This window comes from Mixophyes fleayi, chromosome 3, assembly GCF_038048845.1.
Source record: "Mixophyes fleayi isolate aMixFle1 chromosome 3, aMixFle1.hap1, whole genome shotgun sequence".
In the NCBI taxonomy this organism is placed as follows: Eukaryota; Metazoa; Chordata; class Amphibia; order Anura; family Limnodynastidae; genus Mixophyes; species Mixophyes fleayi.
This window is the reverse complement of record NC_134404.1, coordinates 270,011,356-270,031,192: the sequence shown is the minus strand read 5'-3', so window position 1 is coordinate 270,031,192 and position 19,837 is coordinate 270,011,356.

The window sequence follows — 19,837 nt, the reverse complement described above, 5'->3', positions numbered from 1 at the left end:
TTCTCTTCATTTGAGCTCATAAATGAACATTACATATTTGCTCTTTTCTTCTCTTCCTACTCTACTACCTGTCCACATGACTTTATATCTCACTGATCAGATTCCTATCTCATCTCAGCTGTATTTAAAATCTGCAATGTCTCTACAATGGCATATTTCCATAATTATTAAAGCATGCTGTGATTATTCCTATTCTGAAAAGAAAATTATTCTAACTGAAACTCTTGCAGATTACCATCCAATCTTTCATATTCCATGCACCTTCAAGCTTCTTGAGAGGCTTGCCTACACCTCACACACTCTTTCCTCACACAACCTAATGAACATTCTTCAATCAGGCTTTTGTTCCTAATACTCCATAGAGACTGCCCTGACTTTTGTTGGTCAGTATAATTACTGCTAAATCTAAAGGTCATTACTCTACGCTCCTTTGAGCAGGGTCATCTCTCCTCCTGTCTTCACCACTTTAAACTCTGCTCTCCAGCTACCTAGCACTCCTCCTGGAGGACCCTCTTCCCCCCGTCCCCTCTCGCTCCCTCCTCTCCCCTCTGGGGGTCTCCCTGTCATCCGCGCCGTCCCTCTTGGGCCCCGTCATATGCGGATCTTCCTCTCCCCTACCCCGCCCTCTCTAGCTGTGCTTTGAGCTTACTGAGTTAGTATGCTTATTGTTTACTGTACTGTGCTGTCTCACCTCGTATTGTAATTTCGTTTGTCCCTGTACGGCGCTACGGACACCTAGTGGCACCCTATAAATAAAAATTAATAATAATTACTCTACTTCTAACTCTCCTGGACCTCTCTGCTGCATTTTACAGTTGATGAGTCTCATACAAAGACTACATTCACTAGGTCTTCAGGGCACTGTCCTATTCTGATTCTCATCCAACTTTCTAAAGCAATCTTTCAGTGTTTTTTCTACCTCCTCTCTGCTTCTTATCTCTGTTGGTGTATCATAAGGTTCTGTCCTTGGCCCCCTGCTTAACTATATTTATACCACTTCTCTTGGAAATCTAATAATCTCCTTTGGATTTCAGTTTCATTTCTATGTGGATGATATCCAAATTTATGTATTTTCTCTGGATTTCTCACCAGCTGTGTTGGCTTACATGACTGAATGTTTTTCTGTCATTTCATCTTCTCACCAAACTCAAAATCAGTCTTTCATAATATTAATATATTAATAGGAATATTATAATAATATTCTCACCAGGCTACCTAATTGACATCTCTATTTCTGTTGACAGCATGACAATGACGCCTACCCATATAGCTCGTTGCTTAGGTGTCATCTTTGTCTCTGAAATGTACATTCTTTCCCACATCCAATCTGTATTGAAATACTGTCACAGAAATCTAGAAAACATTCCAAGTTTTGTTTATAAACAAAACTGCACCAACATAAATCTCTTCACTTGTTTCAAAATATGACTCCCAACTTGACCCATTGTTCTTTGCAAGATCTGCATCTCTCATCTTCATTTATTACCTGCTCCCATCCTCAGGAACGGGACTTTTTTGGGGTGCACCCACTACGTGGCATTTACTGCCTCATACAGCAGCCTCCAAACCATCCAGTGTTCCCTGAGTACTCACCCCTGTGCAAATGCAAAGTGCCGTGGAATAAGCTAGTGCTATATAAATAAATGTAAATAATAAATAAATATATTAGCCCCAATACATTCAGTAAAACTACTGAACAACTCTGGCACTGTGCATGTATCATGGCAATGAAATCAATCAACAGAATGTTATCTGACTAGAGTTGGCTATAGATGCACAAATGGGAATGGGAGAACAGTAAACAAATTAGTGGAATGGTATCAAATTGCAACTACAATACTTTTTCTGTACGGGCGTTTGAGAAGACAAAAGAAAAATATCAGCACATTACCATGGAATAGTTAACATTACATTACATGAAAATAATGAAATGATAGGGTTCATTAAAATGAATGTGAGGGGCTGAAAGAAGACCCAGTCACTTAGTAAATAAATAAATAGATCTATAGATAAACAATTCAGCCAAGTTATTATTTAAATAAAAGTTTGCATAACTGATACATACATGTTACAAACTGTATAGTAAATCATTGTAAGGGACTTTATTTAGGTGTAGATGAAAATAACTCTCACGGTCTGGTAATATGTAACTCATAGATTGCAAGCATGCGGGCAGGGTCTTCTTACCTCTGTCTGTCTATATTGTTTTAATACTGCGTTTATTCCCAATTGTAAAGTGCTACAGAATTTGCTGGCGCTGTATAAGTAAATGTTGATTATGCTGATGAGGATACTGTAAATAAATATATAAGTGGAAAATCATGCAGCACCCCTACACCATCCTATTTTTTATTTATTAAAACTTGGTTTAAAATAACTTATTTTCATTTGGGCATAGTGCAGTGAATAAATTTGTGACATCCTGGAGCAACGGTAAATGGAATGTTATGGGTGACTTTTGCAATGTATATTAAGAGTCTACTAAATGGCCGATACTGGTACTCCAAGCAAACAATATTAGGAATTTAGGATATTGTGTGATAGTATCTAGCAACAAATGAACAGCAGAATGTGATAACATAGTGATACTCCAGGGGTAAATTTATCAAGCTGCAAGTTTGAAAAAGTGGAGATGTTGCCTATAAGTAACCAATCAGATTCTAGCTGTCATTTTGTAGAATGTACTAAATAAATAATAACTAAAATCTGATTGGTTGCTATAGGCAACATATGCACATTTTCAAACCCGCAGCTTGATAAATTTACGTGTTTGTACTAAATAAAAACCAGAGCAACATTACAGAATATTTTATTGCATAGTCTTAATTATTATATCGTAGCTAACCAGCTGCTTTCATGTCTTTGTTTACTATGAAAGTTACTGTTTTAAGGTTAACAAACACAAATGTAAAAAGTAATTTAGAAAGATCTTAAGCTGCTGGTGAACATTATACCTAGAACACAAGTTTACATGCTGCAAGATTTATTTACTTAATTAGATAGACAACATTTATTAATTTTTATTATTCATATTTTTCTCTGTGTGTACACGTAAATGCAGCTGAGGAACACCAGGCACACACACCCTATCTTTTGCAACTGCTAGAGGGCAGGTGCAAATTCACGCTGATGATTATGATAGCTGCCAGCCCTGACTAACAGCTTCTGACTGGTTGATTGCGATTTCACCTCTCAAACTGGTAGGTGCTTTCTGCATTGAATGTGCATATATTATAGGATTATGTTGAAATATTTGAATAATATATTATTATTTTTTTTTAACTAGTTATTTTGAAAAATAGCAATCATGTACAGATAAGAATCAACAATTAGTACACTTACAGGGCAAGATAATATGCTATTTTTAAGGCTTTTTTTAACATAATTATGGCCAACATGTTTCCAACTCATCATCCATCCCATAGCAGGTATTTTATGGCTTAGTTATATCTACGTCCTATGGGTTTTCTGCTTTTTTATTTCAAAATTATCAGAACCCTACCTGTCTGGTTTATGTAAATATAAGTGTACAGTCATTGCCATAAGTTTTGAGATTGAAACAAGTATTGATTTTCACAAAGTTTGCTGCTTCGTTGTTTTTAGACCTTTTTGTCAGATATTGCTATGGTATACTGAAGTAAAATTACAAGCATTTCATAAGTGTCAAAGGATTTTATTGACAATTACATTAAGTTTATGCAGAGTCAATATTTGCAGTGTTGACCCCTCTTTTTGAAGACCTCTGCAATTCGCCCTGGCATCTGTCAATCAGCTTCTGGGCCACATACTGACTGATGGCCGCCCATTCTTGCCTAATCAATGCTTGGAGTATGTCAGAATTTGTGGGGGGTTTTTTGTCCACCCACCTCTTGAGGATTGAATACAAGTTCTCAATGGGATTAAGGTCTGGGAAGTTTCCAGGCCATGGACCCAAAATTTGGAATTTGTTTTGTGAAAACCAATATTTGTGTCATTCTCAAAACTTTATGTGGTCTAAACCAACACAAGAATGCAGTTTGGCATTTGCAATAAATGAAGTGCATCTATTGTGGCATTGGGTAACACAAAATAGCTGCCTTTGTTAATTATTAGAAAATTTCCACTATTCACATAAAAAGTATTGATTGGGCTATAAAACATAATTTCCATTTAGCAGAACTAAATGCATATATTATTAAATAGTGGATGATGAATCAGTAGTTGATAGTCTATAATCAATCCCATATATAACCAACTATTTTTCCTCTCTTCAGTTAGGCACTTGCATTTACCAAAATCGCCTCCTAAAACTTCCTACCAACATATTCTCCTAAGTGAATCTTAGGGTCATTTATAAAGAATAAGACTTCAACAGCAAAGAGCGTCTTGCACCTACTTTCATGGGTGAGGACATACATATACTGATGTACATATTATTTATGTAATCGTTCTTCTATGCATCCATTGTGTGCAATTGTTACACTCAAAAGACGACTAATCCTAGAATGGAAACCATGTTTTATGGAGGAGCTACTATAACACCTTTAGATATTCATGTGAACTTATTAATCTACTTCTAGCACTTCTACTCAGAAAAAGTTGCATGTAGTGTATTTTGAGCCTACGTGCTCCAGTCTATCAGCACACAAGCATTTAGTCTACAACGTATCAGCATTGGAGGACTTAGGAGTGAAAGAGTTAACGTTTTTCTTGTTCAAAATGAAAGAAACATGAAATTAAACTATAAACAGTTTAGTTTCATAGTTTGCATTTGTATTTTGTCACTTATTAAAATCAAGGTCTTAAGGTTTGTATAGATGATATATTGGTTCAGTGCCTGGAAAGATACACAACAGCTCTCTGTTACTTGTTAAATCTAAGGTCCTATGACAGTATAGATAAGAGACCTGCTTACTAACAAAATTTTTCTGTAAAATATGGTAAAATATAATTAAACCCACATCTAATGTATTTCTCTAGTTCTAGTTAGCCTCGAAATGTCCTTTTTCTATTTGTTGGCATAATGCCACATATTTTATACACTTGCGCGATAGTGATATGTCTATGTAATCTGAACTGCAAAAGTGATGTCTTTGTTTAGGGGCCGTTTGTTTGTTTGTTGTTTAGTAGAGATCACAGTTCTTGCAAATAATAAACCTGAGTGTTGTTAACTCTCCAGCTGGCCATATTAATGTTATACACCTTATCTGATCACTGACCACTCAAAAGATATCGCTATCAAGAGAGATAAACCCTGGTGCTTATCTTGCTGGAAAACCACTGACATTCAATGACCCAGTGTGGCACCACCCACAGTGATGGAGAGGGCACATTCATTTGCTATGAGGAGGGTTGCATAGTCATTTGCACTCAGCAAATAAATCTAATTTTTACACCACCTCAGAACTGGTGGAGATCACTTAACAAGGGTATAATTTGTGGGTCCTGATTGTCTGCTGTAAAGATATGTGCTGCTGCTGATGACAGCTTCAGCAAGTATATATACTGTGTAAAAATGTCTCTATTTTTTTTTTTTTAAAAAAAGGCATTGCTCCACCATTATATATGTAACCATGACCAACGCTATAGCCTAGGCTGTTTACCATTAAATCAGGGGGCAATGAGTGTGGGGTGCCAGGTATCAGGCTATGCAAGGCCTGGCCGGTCACACTATAAAAGGGAGATCTGCAACAATGGTTCCTCCTGTAACCCAGCTTTCTGCTCGCAGCGAGCAAAAAGCCGTTGTTGAAGCTACCGTAATAACGGTAATTAAGTGCATTAATACCGTAATAACGGTAATAATGCGCAAGTCGCGTTAATTTTACCCATAATGCTGCCAATTGAATTCCCCCCTTTAAAGGCCTCTACATGCTTTCTCAATTTTATTAAAATATCAAACTGACCTAAAATAGGCAGAACATTTTTAATAACACATTTACTGCTGACTCAAGAAAATACATGTTAGCAATTTGTATTCATTGCACATCTGCATATGAAGTGAGGGCAGTGGAGATTCTCAAAGCTAGGAACAATGAAAGGAAATCCCAACCCAAACTTTTTATATCAGCTGGAAATGGATTTCTCTGTAAGCTGCAGTGACAACATGCACTAAAAATGCAAAACTAAATATATACTATACCTTTTAAGGATATACTCAGTTGATACATAATTATTTGATACAATATGCAAACTGCTGTTATTTCTTCCTCTTTTGTGATGTCAAGGACTTATTTCTAGGGAATCCTGCTGTTTTTATGGTATTTGCATAGGTTAGTGCATCAAGATGATCGTAGAGGGAGGAACATCTTGCTCATCTTGTACAAGGGCATTTTTTGCAACATCCAGTGTAGGTGCATGTTTTATGGGAAAGCACATTTATGAATAAGCAAAACCCAATCTAATTAAAAAAGGTACACATGTGACACAAAATCAAGACAGTCCAAATTTCCTCATGTGCATATGAATTAGTTTAGCTTATTTTTAGCTCTAACAAGCAGTATTTTAGGAGAAAAAAAATCTGCAACTATTTTTTGGGAAGTCAAGAGTGATAGCAGACATGGGGCTAAATGTATCAAGGTGAGAGTTTTCCGGCGGGTTTGAAAAGTGGAGATGTTGCCTATAGCAACCAATCAGATTCTAGCTATCATTTTGTAGAATGTACTAAATAAATGATAGCTAGAATCTGATTGGTTTTTCAAACCCGCCGGAAAACTCTCAGCTTGATACATTTAGCCCATGTACTTTGTTCTCACACAACCTGTGCAATTCAAAAAGTGGTAAGTAGGGAGGTTGAAAAACTATACTGCACTTTAAGCAAGCTGTGCTGCAAACAATGCATTTACCATTATATATTTAAGACCTGTTGCCTTTTGTTTGCAACAATTATATCTCCTCTTTTGTGTTCTAGTTCTTTTCACTGAAGTCATCATTGTTTCAGCACTGTCTTTAATGCCCTATTTTCAAACATAATGTAACAAAAGCTAGTATACGTTTTGAAACACATAGAAACATTAATTAATAATATAATTTACCATAGGTACTCTGTATTAGAGATGCTCACTGACCCCCATGTTTTGGTTTTGGTTTTGGATATGGATTAAGTTAGTGTTTTGGTTTAGGTTTTGGTTTTGGAAAAACCGCCCTTGCATGTTTTGGGTTTGGATCTGTATTTTCTACAAAAAATTCTAAAATATGCTAAAATCACATATTTTGCTCATTTTTTTGTTCCTACATTATTATTAACCTCAATAAAACTAATTTCTGTCATGCTTGAGAATCTGTCTGTACCCGGATTGGGTTGTGTCTCTGGAGCTGGACTGGTGACTACGTTGACAAAGCTGAGTGCCTGATTATGTTCCTCTGCATGTAGTGATTCGACTGGTGCAAATGGTGATTACACTACTAGAGGAGAGCAAACAGGAACTGGATTGCTGGATTAGACTGGAACTGGAATGCTGTCACCAGAGTGCTGTAACTGGAATGCTGGAAAATATTGCTGTAACCAGAATGCTGTAACCGGAATGCTGAAAGTGAATTGCTGTAACCGGACTGGAACCGGAATGCTGTTACCAGAATACTTGAACCGGAATGCTACCGTCCTAGAACAGGAATGCTGTAACCAGACTGGAACCGGAATGCAGTAACTGGAATGGAACTAAAGTGGATTGAACTAGAGTGCTGGAATCAGACTGGAGCCAGAATGCAGACTGCACTCTCAGAGCTGGATTAATAGCAAGACTGCAGCAAGATAGATAGCAAGACTGCAAACTGCTGGGAACCAGGTTGGCATCTGAAATAGAACGTTGCACTGGCAACAGGTAAGGGCTCCAGGAAGTCTTTTTATAGTTGTTGTTGATTCCTGATTAGAGACTGCAGTCAGCTGGGCAGAAGCAGCACTCTGAGTTGCTGAGATGGACCAGGTGACTATATCCAAAATGGCAGCTCCCATGAACTGGTTTTGGATGGAATCTGAAATGGAGGCCGTTGTCACCTGATTGGCTGAGAGGAATCAGGAGGAGCAGCAGCAGCGGGACTAATGCTTAAGAATTCTTTTGAGGAATCCTGGATAGGGCAGAAGTCATCTAGCCTTAACAACTTGGATGCAGGACTGACTCTGATCACTACTGAATATATTGATGAGGAAGGTGTTGTTGGTTTAGATTGCAGGTGCAGGGATCTGGCTGAGAGAAGGGACCTAGCTAATGCTGGACTGCTTGTTGTTGTTTTTTTAGCATAAGTTTCAGATTTTCCCAAAAGCTTGCCATGAACTCGCTTCAAATGACGTAACATGGACGAGGTTCCTATATGGTTAAGGTCCCTATCTCTACTGAATGTGGCTTTACAAACACTACAAATGGCTAGACAACTGTTGTCAGGATTTGGGTAAAAATAATTCCACACATAAGAGGTGGATTTTTCGGTCTTATGCCCAGGCATGACAATGGCCTTCTTCTTATCACGTGCAAGGGATTGGGATTGGGGTCTGTTTAGAAGGTGCTTAGGAGTCTAATCCAGAGATGACAATTACCAAATTGACAAAACAGAAGAGATTTGATAGCATTATACATGAGTATATCAGGTGTTTAACCAATAAATCTTGTCCTCACTTATCCTTGATTTACATTTCACCTGGCATCACTTAATACCACAGTCTGGCTTATGTAACCATGTTTTTATTAACATAAATACGCACAGCATACAATAACATATATCAAACAAACACACAAGAACAATAAAAACAAATAAACTGTAAGGCAGCAAGTCAGTGAACATTCATAGCATGCAGATAGAGTGATGGATCGCATGTGTCCCTCTGCTTTACTAGAACACGTCCAAAAAAATCGCACTGCATGTTTTTACACTCCACAACCTTCATGCTGTTGTAAGATGCGGTACATGTATAATGAACTTGGGATTCCCAAGACCTCTATTCAGTACACATATATCAAAATTAAAGTTATAATAAAAAGTCCTTAGACCCAAAAAACAAGGAACACCCTAAAATTGTTCCCGCTCCACAACACAATCTCTTTTCAGTATTCTTGGTCCGCAAAATATAAATCTCATTCCTGCACTGTTCTGCAAAACTAGGTGCACTGGTATGCTTACTTTATCCTTTACAAGGACCATCTTTTCTCTGCCCAACTCCTCCCACCCTCTCTTCTCTGCAAACATTTGCTATGAAGTCATTTTCTCAAACAGCAGTTTTATTAAAGACAAACCCTATAGGCTTTGTCTTTAATAATAGTGCGCTTTTAAAATATGAGTTCAAATCACTGGGAATCGGTGATTCCGTAAAGATGCTACTTGGTGTCTTCAAATAATTATGCACTTACATAGTAGCTTTGATCAGAAATACAGATTCATTAAGTTCAATAAAATTATAGTAGAGTTTTTCCTTCATTGTGCGGATAGGCCATTTACCAATTTTGTATAACAGGAAAAAAAGATTGCTTCCTTACCCTAATAAGTTCAATGATTCAATCCTTCCCCCGTACGGTCCTCCTCCCTGGTTATACTTTTGCACCAGATAGTGCAATGTATAGAAAGGGGCGCATCTTAAATCGAGGCAAAACGTCATCGAGACGTCGTCAGATCTTGGAGCTCGGTTCTCGCGATATTTGAAATCCATAAATACCCGCCTCCACAGAAATCCATCGCTATTTGACAGAGAGAGAGAGAAGGGTTAGGTCGCAGGCAGCATTAGAGCAGGGAGAGCGCAATTATTCTATACATTATTCTTGCAATTATTCTTGAAATTCTTCTAGCAATTCTTCTAGCAATTGTTATAGCTGGAAAAGAGGAGGATAGAGTAGGCATTTTTGCAAACATTACCAACTGTTTGGGGTGTCATATTCCCTCCTACAGAAACTATTTTCTGAACAAAAGGAAAAAAGACCGCACCAGGTGGTCCAATTGCACTTCCCTCTAATAAACACTCTAATAAGGCTAGGATAGTAAATGGCTATCCATATATGGGAAGGGTGCACCCGATCATAAATATTAGTGACCACAGATGAAGAACAAGAGAGAAAAAGTAATGATCTTATGGGGCACTCGAATGGACTAGAACGTATCTGAAAATTACTGTTAAATAAATCTTTATTTAATCAACTTATCATAAAATTTCTAATAGCGAAATACTAAAAGGTGTATATAGAATGAATTTGAAAAAAATTAAACTGGTAAAATAGACAATATTAATTGTCAAGCCGTGTCACTGCTCACTATAATATTTGATACCATATATTTGGTCATAAGTGTATGCCACAATTAGTCAATATATTTTTTCTTTTTATTACTGGAATCCTCATATATTAAGGATGTAACATCTTATTATGTAATCTATTATGATAATTCCTTCATGAATAGATTCCAAATAATATTAATGAGCTCAGAAGATGGTAAATGCTGTTTGCTTATAATATACAAGCAGCATATCACTCATACGATTACACTCTTGTTAACAAATGTGTGATAAATCAAGGTAATCATATGTAGGTGTGAAAACCTTTATACAACAGTGGTGTATTGTCCTCAAAAACCCCATTCATCGGGATAGATTTAGCCAATAGTGAGTATTCAGTACAGTAATTCCAGGGGAACAATGCTTGCTTGTTTACATATATACAAGCAGTATGAGAATCAGTAGACAGACACAAGATTAGTCCGTCCAGCTAATCTGCATATGTTGATTCTGAAGTGAATTGTGGGTAAAATACAAATAGCACTGTTCTGATCTATTGAGACCCCAAATATAAGAGCGTGACTACCTCTAAGTCACTAATTGATCAACTATACTGTAATTCTAATGTGTACAATTCTAGTATTCTAATAACTCCCATGGGTTAATCTATCGCTAACTGAACCCTCCATACTCGTTAGCATATGTTCAGTCCACCTATTGTGAGCATGATAACTTTCAATGGACTCAGCACAATACGAGCTCTCACTAGTTTCTCCACATAATGGGTGAAAGCTGTGAGGTTCTAACGGAGGTAATGTAATAGCCTGAGGTTTAAGAACTAAAATGCTGGCTAAATGAATAGGAGGCTCATATTGTTAGAATTGAATTATAGGAGCACGGGCAGTGAACAAGGCGTCCGCCGACGCGCGTTTCGCTAATAGCTTTTTCAAGGCAAGCCGAGTGTTAGGCTTGATTGGCTATTTAAAGGAGAAGTCCCTCCCCTTATTATGACGTCTTTCCTGGCAACGCTATGGCAACACTATGGTAACCATAGTTGCCAGTTAATCTCGGATATGATGATATATTTATATGGTAAAGATATCGATGTGGACTGGTCACATTGAAGGGATTAAGCCCGCTTGGACAAAATCAAAGATAGCTTAAGCAGAGAGGATTGTAAATAACACTAAAGGTGTATAGAGGAAGTAGATTACTGATCTAAAGAAACGGACAGTTACATCTATAATGAAACTAAGGTAAGTGTACAATTATTTGCTACAGATGAAGGGATGAAGCTGATACATCCATAATACATTGCCCAGTGAATTTACTGAAAAATATTAATATAAGTGTTAGGTGATTTATGTGACTAAAATTGATTGAATCAGGATAGAACCAGATCCCAAATTATAAAATAAAAGTAATATCACATTTAAATAAATATTAATATTGTGAGAAGATGGGATAGCCTCACTATCCTGTGTGAAACCCAAACTTGACAAAAACCTTATCTATGACAGTATAATAATTGTCTTATTGGAAGAATTGAATTAAAAGCTTAAGGCAAATCCAAGTTTGCTAATTTTACTGTGCCTGAACATGTGTGCTAATAAGCCATAAGGCTAAGTGATAAAATAACAATCTTGTGTATCCATACATTATGGGTAAACCATAATTATTATCTAATTATAAGACGGTCATGAATGACCGATAATTGAAGTGAAACAAAATCCAAAACAAATAAATGATCCAAAAAGATTTTTGGATAGGGAAGTGAACATAAGCAATACCAGTAATTAAATAAAAATTACGTTTTATTAATGTGATCTTGGAAATTCGGTAAATAGAACCATATCGTGAATCATAAGAAGCTTCCACATGATTTTAATGTACCCAATCACAATATACTCATATGTGTACCAATATTGTGTCTTCACACTGTAACACGTCCCACACTAAGATCAATAACATGAGTCCATTATAAAAAGGCTGAATAGCTGTTATTATCATTCATGCCATTTGGGGCTAAGCAGCCCATAAGAAAAATCAGTTTTGTCTCTCTTTGTAACAGTTCTGTATGAATATCCCCCCCTCTTAGACCCAAGTTCACTTGTTCCATAGCATATGCCCTTAGGACCTTGGGGTCACTGTTATGATGTTTCAAAAAATGTTTGGCCACTACTGTAAGTTGTCTCAGATTGGCTCTATCATTCACTGCTCTTTTTATGTTTCCTATATGTTCCAAGACCCGTTTCTTAAAGGGTCTACTGGTCATTCCCACATACTTCATATTGCAAGGACATGAAAGGCAATATACAACGTTTATGGAGTTACAATTTAAAAATTTAGAAATCTTATACGTTCTACCGAACTTATCCTTGTACTCCTTGGCCTGAATCATATTAGGACACGCCTTGCAAGTCCCACATCTGTAAAAACCATTTGGAACATTGGAAATCTTTTTTCCAGGTGCGAGATAGCTCTGTACTAGATGATCTCTAAGATTTTTTGATCGTCTCCATGTTATGGAGATTCTATCCTCTAGTACTTGTTTGAGATCTTCATCTAATTGTAGAATGTGCCAGTGTTTTTGTAGAATCTGTGTGATAGCTCTCCATTCCGAACAGAAGGTCCCTACTAATCTTAATTTGACATTTTTCTGATCCACCCTTGTTTTATTAATGTTTGAATGAATTAATAAATCTCTATTGAGCTTGGATACATTTTTTTCAGCTGTTCGTATGATGTTACTATTATAACCTCTTCTCCTGAGCCTACATTTCAATTCCTCCGATCTTTGTTTGAAAATTAGTTCATCTGAACAGTTCCTCTTAGTTCTTAATAATTCCGCTTTAGGAATTCCTGTGATAACCGGGGGGTAATGGGCGCTTGATGAATGCAATAAACTGTTTGTGGCCGTCTTCTTTCTGTACATATCAGTATGTAATCTCCCATCTTCAGTTCTAAAAATGGTTAAATCTAAAAAATTAATTGATGAATCATGTATCTCAGATGTCAACCTTAAATTGAGATCGTTATCATTCAGGAGATCAGTAAATTCATGAAATAATCTATCATCTCCATCCCATAATAGAATCACGTCATCTATATACCGTAACCATAATAATATATGGTCTGTATATTTTTAATTTTGCGAATTAAAGACTACCTCCTTCTCCCACCAGCCCAGATATAAATTGGCGTAGGTGGGGGCACAGGCAGTCCCCATCGCAGTTCCTCTGATCTGCAGAAAGAATTTTTCTTCAAACACAAAATAATTCTTAGTAAGTACAAACTGTAATAGGGTAATCAGAAAGACTGAAAGATCAGTACTTCTTTCCATTCCCAGGAAATACTTGACTGCATATAGTCCGTTATCATGTATTATATTAGTATAGAGTGACTCAATATCATAGGACGCAAGTTTAGTGGTAGAATTTACTGTAATATTGTCCAATTTAGACAAAACATCCTTGGTGTCCTTGATGTATGAGTCTAAACTCATCACATGCTTACGTAGATGATAATCTATGAATTTACTCGCTTTTTCTGTCAAGCTTCCATTGCCAGAGACAATCGGTCTCCCTGTAGGCGACCGTTCATTTTTGTGAATTTTAGGTAACAAGTATATAGTAGCAATTCTGGGATTGGTGACTCTAAGAAAATCATGATCATTTTTGGAGATTACACTGTTTTGAAAGGCTGAATCCACAATGTTGTTGTAACTAGACAAAAAATTGGCAGTCGGATTAAATATAATCCTTTTATAACAGTCTTTGTCATTCAATTGACGATAAACCTCTTTTAGATATTGTTGTTTCGGCCAAATTACCACATTACCCCCTTTATCAGAGGGTTTAATCAGGACATCTTCCCATTCAGAAATCTCTTTTAATGCTTGCGTTTCTTCTTGATTTAAATTACCAGAACGTGATTTATATTGTTTGGTTTTCACAAACAAATCATCTAGGTCATTGGACACTAGGTCCTTATAGATCTTTACCTGGGGACAAATGGATAGATCTGGAAAAAAGGTCGATTTTGGTTTTAATTTTGGTAATTCATCTACCCCCATGGATAAGGCATTTTCATCTTCAGGATTAGGTTGATATAATTCCTCAAGTATTTCCAAAGCTTGTTGATCTTCTTCCATATTTAAATGGACAGGATTTGGACTTGGGGTAATCATAGTATCCTGTGGGGCAGGAATAAAGCCTTCTCTTTGTTTGATTTGAAAAAACTTTTTTAATAATAATTTCCTAGAGAAGAGAGCTAGATCCTTCTCCCATTCGAATCTATCAATAAATTGAGTGGGAGAGAAAGAAAGGCCTTTGCTTAGGAGAGTAATTTGAGTGGGAGTAAGAGTTCTTTCTGAAAGATTAATAACTCTTAGACAGTCCTCTAGTATCTGGTCCGTCTGTAATTCCTCCTCATGGTAAATTGGCTCCCCTGTTCTTCCATCTCCTTTCTTTTTCTGTCTCTTAGATTTCTTCCCCCCCCCTGCGAATCTTGGGTGGTTTTCTTGCCCTCCTCTGTCCTTGTTTCTGATATCTGTCCCTAAAAAATCCCTGGACTGTATTTGTTCCTTATTGGAATTATTAGAAGCAGAGAGATCAGGGACCTCATTATCAGAAGAATCCAAATCAGATGTACTATAAGTGGGTAATTTTTTATTGGGTCTTCTAATATACCATCTAAAAACCTTATCTTGTGAGTAGTCCTCTTTATCACGAGCAAATTTACCTCGTTTTTTGTCCACAATGTTTTTTTCGAACTGATCCAGATCATTTTTAAGTTTATCATAAGATTTTTGAAAAGACTCAAGTCCCTCAAAATTTTTTAATTTATCGCCTAATATAGAGATTTCTTGAGCATATTGTTCCAAAAGGATGTTATCATGTCTAATCAGAATATTGATCAATTCGTTGGAACATCTCGTAAGGGAAGACTCCCATTCTTTCTTTAAATCCTCATTAATCAACTCAAAAGCGGGATATAGTTTAGGTCTCAAACCTCTGGGAATCATGCTCTGCTTGATGTAATTGCAGAACATAGTTTTATTCCAAAAGGTTTTTACTTGTTTAAACATGACACTTTTTAATTCAAAGAGATCCTGTGTCCAACTCTTAGAGATTGAAGTATGACCAGAGGTAGAGTCTGATAAAAAATCAACATCTCTATCTGTTAACCAATTTTCTTGTCTCTTGGAAAGTTCACTGCTCAAACTGAAAATAGCCATTATTTTTTTAAAAGTTTTTAATACTAATAATTTTATATATTATATTGTGATATTGATATAACCTGTGCTGGTCTGGAAATAGTGGTAACAAAACCACCCACAGTATCACAGAACAAAAGGAAAAAAGACCGCACCAGGTGGTCCAATTGCACTTCCCTCTAATAAACACTCTAATAAGGCTAGGATAGTAAATGGCTATCCATATATGGGAAGGGTGCACCCGATCATAAATATTAGTGACCACAGATGAAGAACAAGAGAATAAATATATTATTTAAATGTGATATTACTTTTATTTTATAATTTGGGATCTGGTTCTATCCTGATTCAATCAATTTTAGTCACATAAATCACCTAACACTTATATTAATATTTTTCAGTAAATTCACTGGGCAATGTATTATGGATGTATCAGCTTCATCCCTTCATCTGTAGCAAATAATTGTACACTTACCTTAGTTTCATTATAGATGTAACTGTCCGTTTCTTTAGATCAGTAATCTACTTCCTCTATACACCTTTAGTGTTATTTACAATCCTCTCTGCTTAAGCTATCTTTGATTTTGTCCAAGCGGGCTTAATCCCTTCAATGTGACCAGTCCACATCGATATCTTTACCATATAAATATATCATCATATCCGAGATTAACTGGCAACTATGGTTACCATAGTGTTGCCATAGCGTTGCCAGGAAAGACGTCATAATAAGGGGAGGGACTTCTCCTTCAAATAGCCAATCAAGCCTAACACTCGGCTTGCCTTGAAAAAGCTATTAGCGAAACGCGCGTCGGCGGACGCCTTGTTCACTGCCCGTGCTCCTATAATTCAATTCTAACAATATGAGCCTCCTATTCATTTAGCCAGCATTTTAGTTCTTAAACCTCAGGCTATTACATTACCTCCGTTAGAACCTCACAGCTTTCACCCATTATGTGGAGAAACTAGTGAGAGCTCGTATTGTGCTGAGTCCATTGAAAGTTATCATGCTCACAATAGGTGGACTGAACATATGCTAACGAGTATGGAGGGTTCAGTTAGCGATAGATTAACCCATGGGAGTTATTAGAATACTAGAATTGTACACATTAGAATTACAGTATAGTTGATCAATTAGTGACTTAGAGGTAGTCACGCTCTTATATTTGGGGTCTCAATAGATCAGAACAGTGCTATTTGTATTTTACCCACAATTCACTTCAGAATCAACATATGCAGATTAGCTGGACGGACTAATCTTGTGTCTGTCTACTGATTCTCATACTGCTTGTATATATGTAAACAAGCAAGCATTGTTCCCCTGGAATTACTGTACTGAATACTCACTATTGGCTAAATCTATCCCGATGAATGGGGTTTTTGAGGACAATACACCACTGTTGTATAAAGGTTTTCACACCTACATATGATTACCTTGATTTATCACACATTTGTTAACAAGAGTGTAATCGTATGAGTGATATGCTGCTTGTATATTATAAGCAAACAGCATTTACCATCTTCTGAGCTCATTAATATTATTTGGAATCTATTCATGAAGGAATTATCATAATAGATTACATAATAAGATGTTACATCCTTAATATATGAGGATTCCAGTAATAAAAAGAAAAAATATATTGACTAATTGTGGCATACACTTATGACCAAATATATGGTATCAAATATTATAGTGAGCAGTGACACGGCTTGACAATTAATATTGTCTATTTTACCAGTTTAATTTTTTTCAAATTCATTCTATATACACCTTTTAGTATTTCGCTATTAGAAATTTTATGATAAGTTGATTAAATAAAGATTTATTTAACAGTAATTTTCAGATACGTTCTAGTCCATTCGAGTGCCCCATAAGATCATTACTTTTTCTCTCTTGTTCTTCATCTGTAGAAACTATTTTCTGGCTGCAGAAAGTACTATCTAGCAGCACTATCTATTTAATATTTTACACTACAACTGTTTTGGGGTGTCCCATATTCCCAAGTGTGAAACCACAATTTTTCTGGTGTTGAAAGTCTTATCTAGGAGCACTATCTATTTAATATTTTACACTACAACTGTTTTGGGGTGTCCCGTATTCCCCAGTGTGAAACCACAATTTTTCTGGTGTTGAAAGTCTTATCTAGCAGCACTATCTATTTAATATTTTGCACTACAAGTGCTTTGGGCTCATTAAAATGGATTCAAAGCAGTCCACATATGAGCAGGATCAACAAACAGCTGCTGGCACCAGTCCTGATGGTAGTGTTCCCTGTACGTCATCTGGGAAAGGCAATGTAAAAGTACATAGTCTTTTGAAGTCAGGGAAAAAAACACCCAAAAATTTTTTTTTACCGTGTTGAAGAGAAAAGGAGCTGTAACTAATGAAAAGTTAAATGGCAAAAAAAAAAAATTGCCAACATGCCATTCTACACACGCAGTGCCAAAGAAAGAATAAGGCCTTCGCCTTTCTCTATGACTGCCAGATGTAAAAATGTTAATGAGCCTTCTTCTTGTAAGGTCAGTCGTGAGCAAACAAGACCAAGTAATTTGGAGTCCAAAAGTGGTGCACAAGTACTGTTACGTGTGAAAGCCGAGCTGCAAGAAAACAGTAAGGCATTAGAGAAAAATGTATGCTCAGAATCAGAAATTACACCAATCCCTAAGGAGAGTCCATCCACGAGTGGTATGTCTAATCGTGACCATTCTGATATTGTATCCATAAAGAAGGGCCCTTTCAGAATTTCTGATGATGTGTGCCTGAACAGCCCGAGTGTAGCCGGTGATACACCAAGTGAAGATGACACTGTGGAATTAGAAGAGGATGAGGGGGAGATTTGGGTAGCCGATGAGGGCGCTGATGAGGATGCGGTTGATTGTGTAAGTCCTGCACCAGTGGCAGCAGTTTGGCACCAGTGGCAGCAGTTCTGGCACGTGAGGTTCTGGCACCAATTTGCACTTTCCAAACATAAGCAGGGATGACGCAGGTGGCAGATCACAACAGTTTGACATCTGGGCTGGTTTGAAAGATTTGACCCAAGAAATTCTGATCTTGCCCATAACTCCAACCAATCCTACTATTAACATGCAAAGGATGGTGGGGGGCCTAGCAGGGATTAAACTGTATTTTTCCTAATTTCCACTAATAAGGTTTGGGTGTAATATACACCCAAAGACGGGTGCTCAATTGCTAAGAGTCATTGATGAAGAGGAAGACAAGCAGGCTTGTCTGTAGAATTTGCAAGCAAATTCTACTACATTATATAGGTACCGCCCAAAGAGAAGAGCTCCATTGCTCCATTGCTAAATGTAATTGCTGAAATAGAAATAATAGGGCTGACAGTCTTGGTCTAAATCTGTAGTTACATTTTATTGTATCATAGTGTCACGGGCACTAGGAGTCTTTAACCAGGTATCACCAGATGATGGACTTACCAGAGCAGTATAGTTGGTAATATGGTACTCTGGTAGCGGGGTGAGCACGGAACAGGAGACAGCAGATGGTAAGAGAATGCTCGAGAAAAGTCTATGACTAGCAGCACTGGTAATAGGTAGATAACTGTACACGAGGAACTAGATGGACAAGGAAACGTGAGGGTAGTCAGTGGTCTGCGGATAGCAAGTTGTACCACTGCTATAGTGAGAAGGAATGTCCAGGAGTAACGAGGAGGTGGTGAGAGTCAGCGGTCTGCGTATAGCAAGTTGTACCGCTGTCTAGGTGAAGGAATGGAATCCAGGTGAAGGTATCAGGGGAGTCAGTGGTCTGCGTTAGCAAGTTGTACCACTGCTATGTGAGAAGATACTTGAAACTGGTGTCACAGGGAACAGGAGACAGTGGTCTGCATCCAGCAAGTTGTACCACTGCAATATATATGTGAGGAGGAGCACAAGGAGATGAATGCAATGCAGAGTATACACAGGCACACAGAACTTGATCCCACGATGATATGCACAATATAATAATAACTGAGCAGCACTGCACAAATATACAGAGTCACAATAACTATCCAGGCAAATAGGAAACACAGTCAAATGATAGCAATAATCTCAGTGGATAGGAACTTCGGAGGAGAACAAACTCAGTCCAGCTAGATATGCAATACACAAGCACAGTCAATGAGAAGTATGCATACCGTGGTTCAGGAGAGCAGGCTGTCAGAGAGACGTGCAGGGATACCTGAGCGGCTGAAGGCCGGCAGGAGGAGAGACCACTAGAAGATGGAAGCGGTAACCAAGTTGGTGCAGCGCACGGTAGGTAGACCAGCAAGAACAAGGCAATACTCAGGAAGCAGTAGTATATGGAACTGGACACCTGGAGAACACGAGAGAGTTGAGGTGGTCTGATAACCAGTAGCTGAGATGAAAGCAGCGGAGCGCTGACCCGATGAAGACAGGCGAGTTGAAATGAGCAGGAACACTGTAGAAGCACGGAGACAGCGGATAGGAATCAGCTGGCT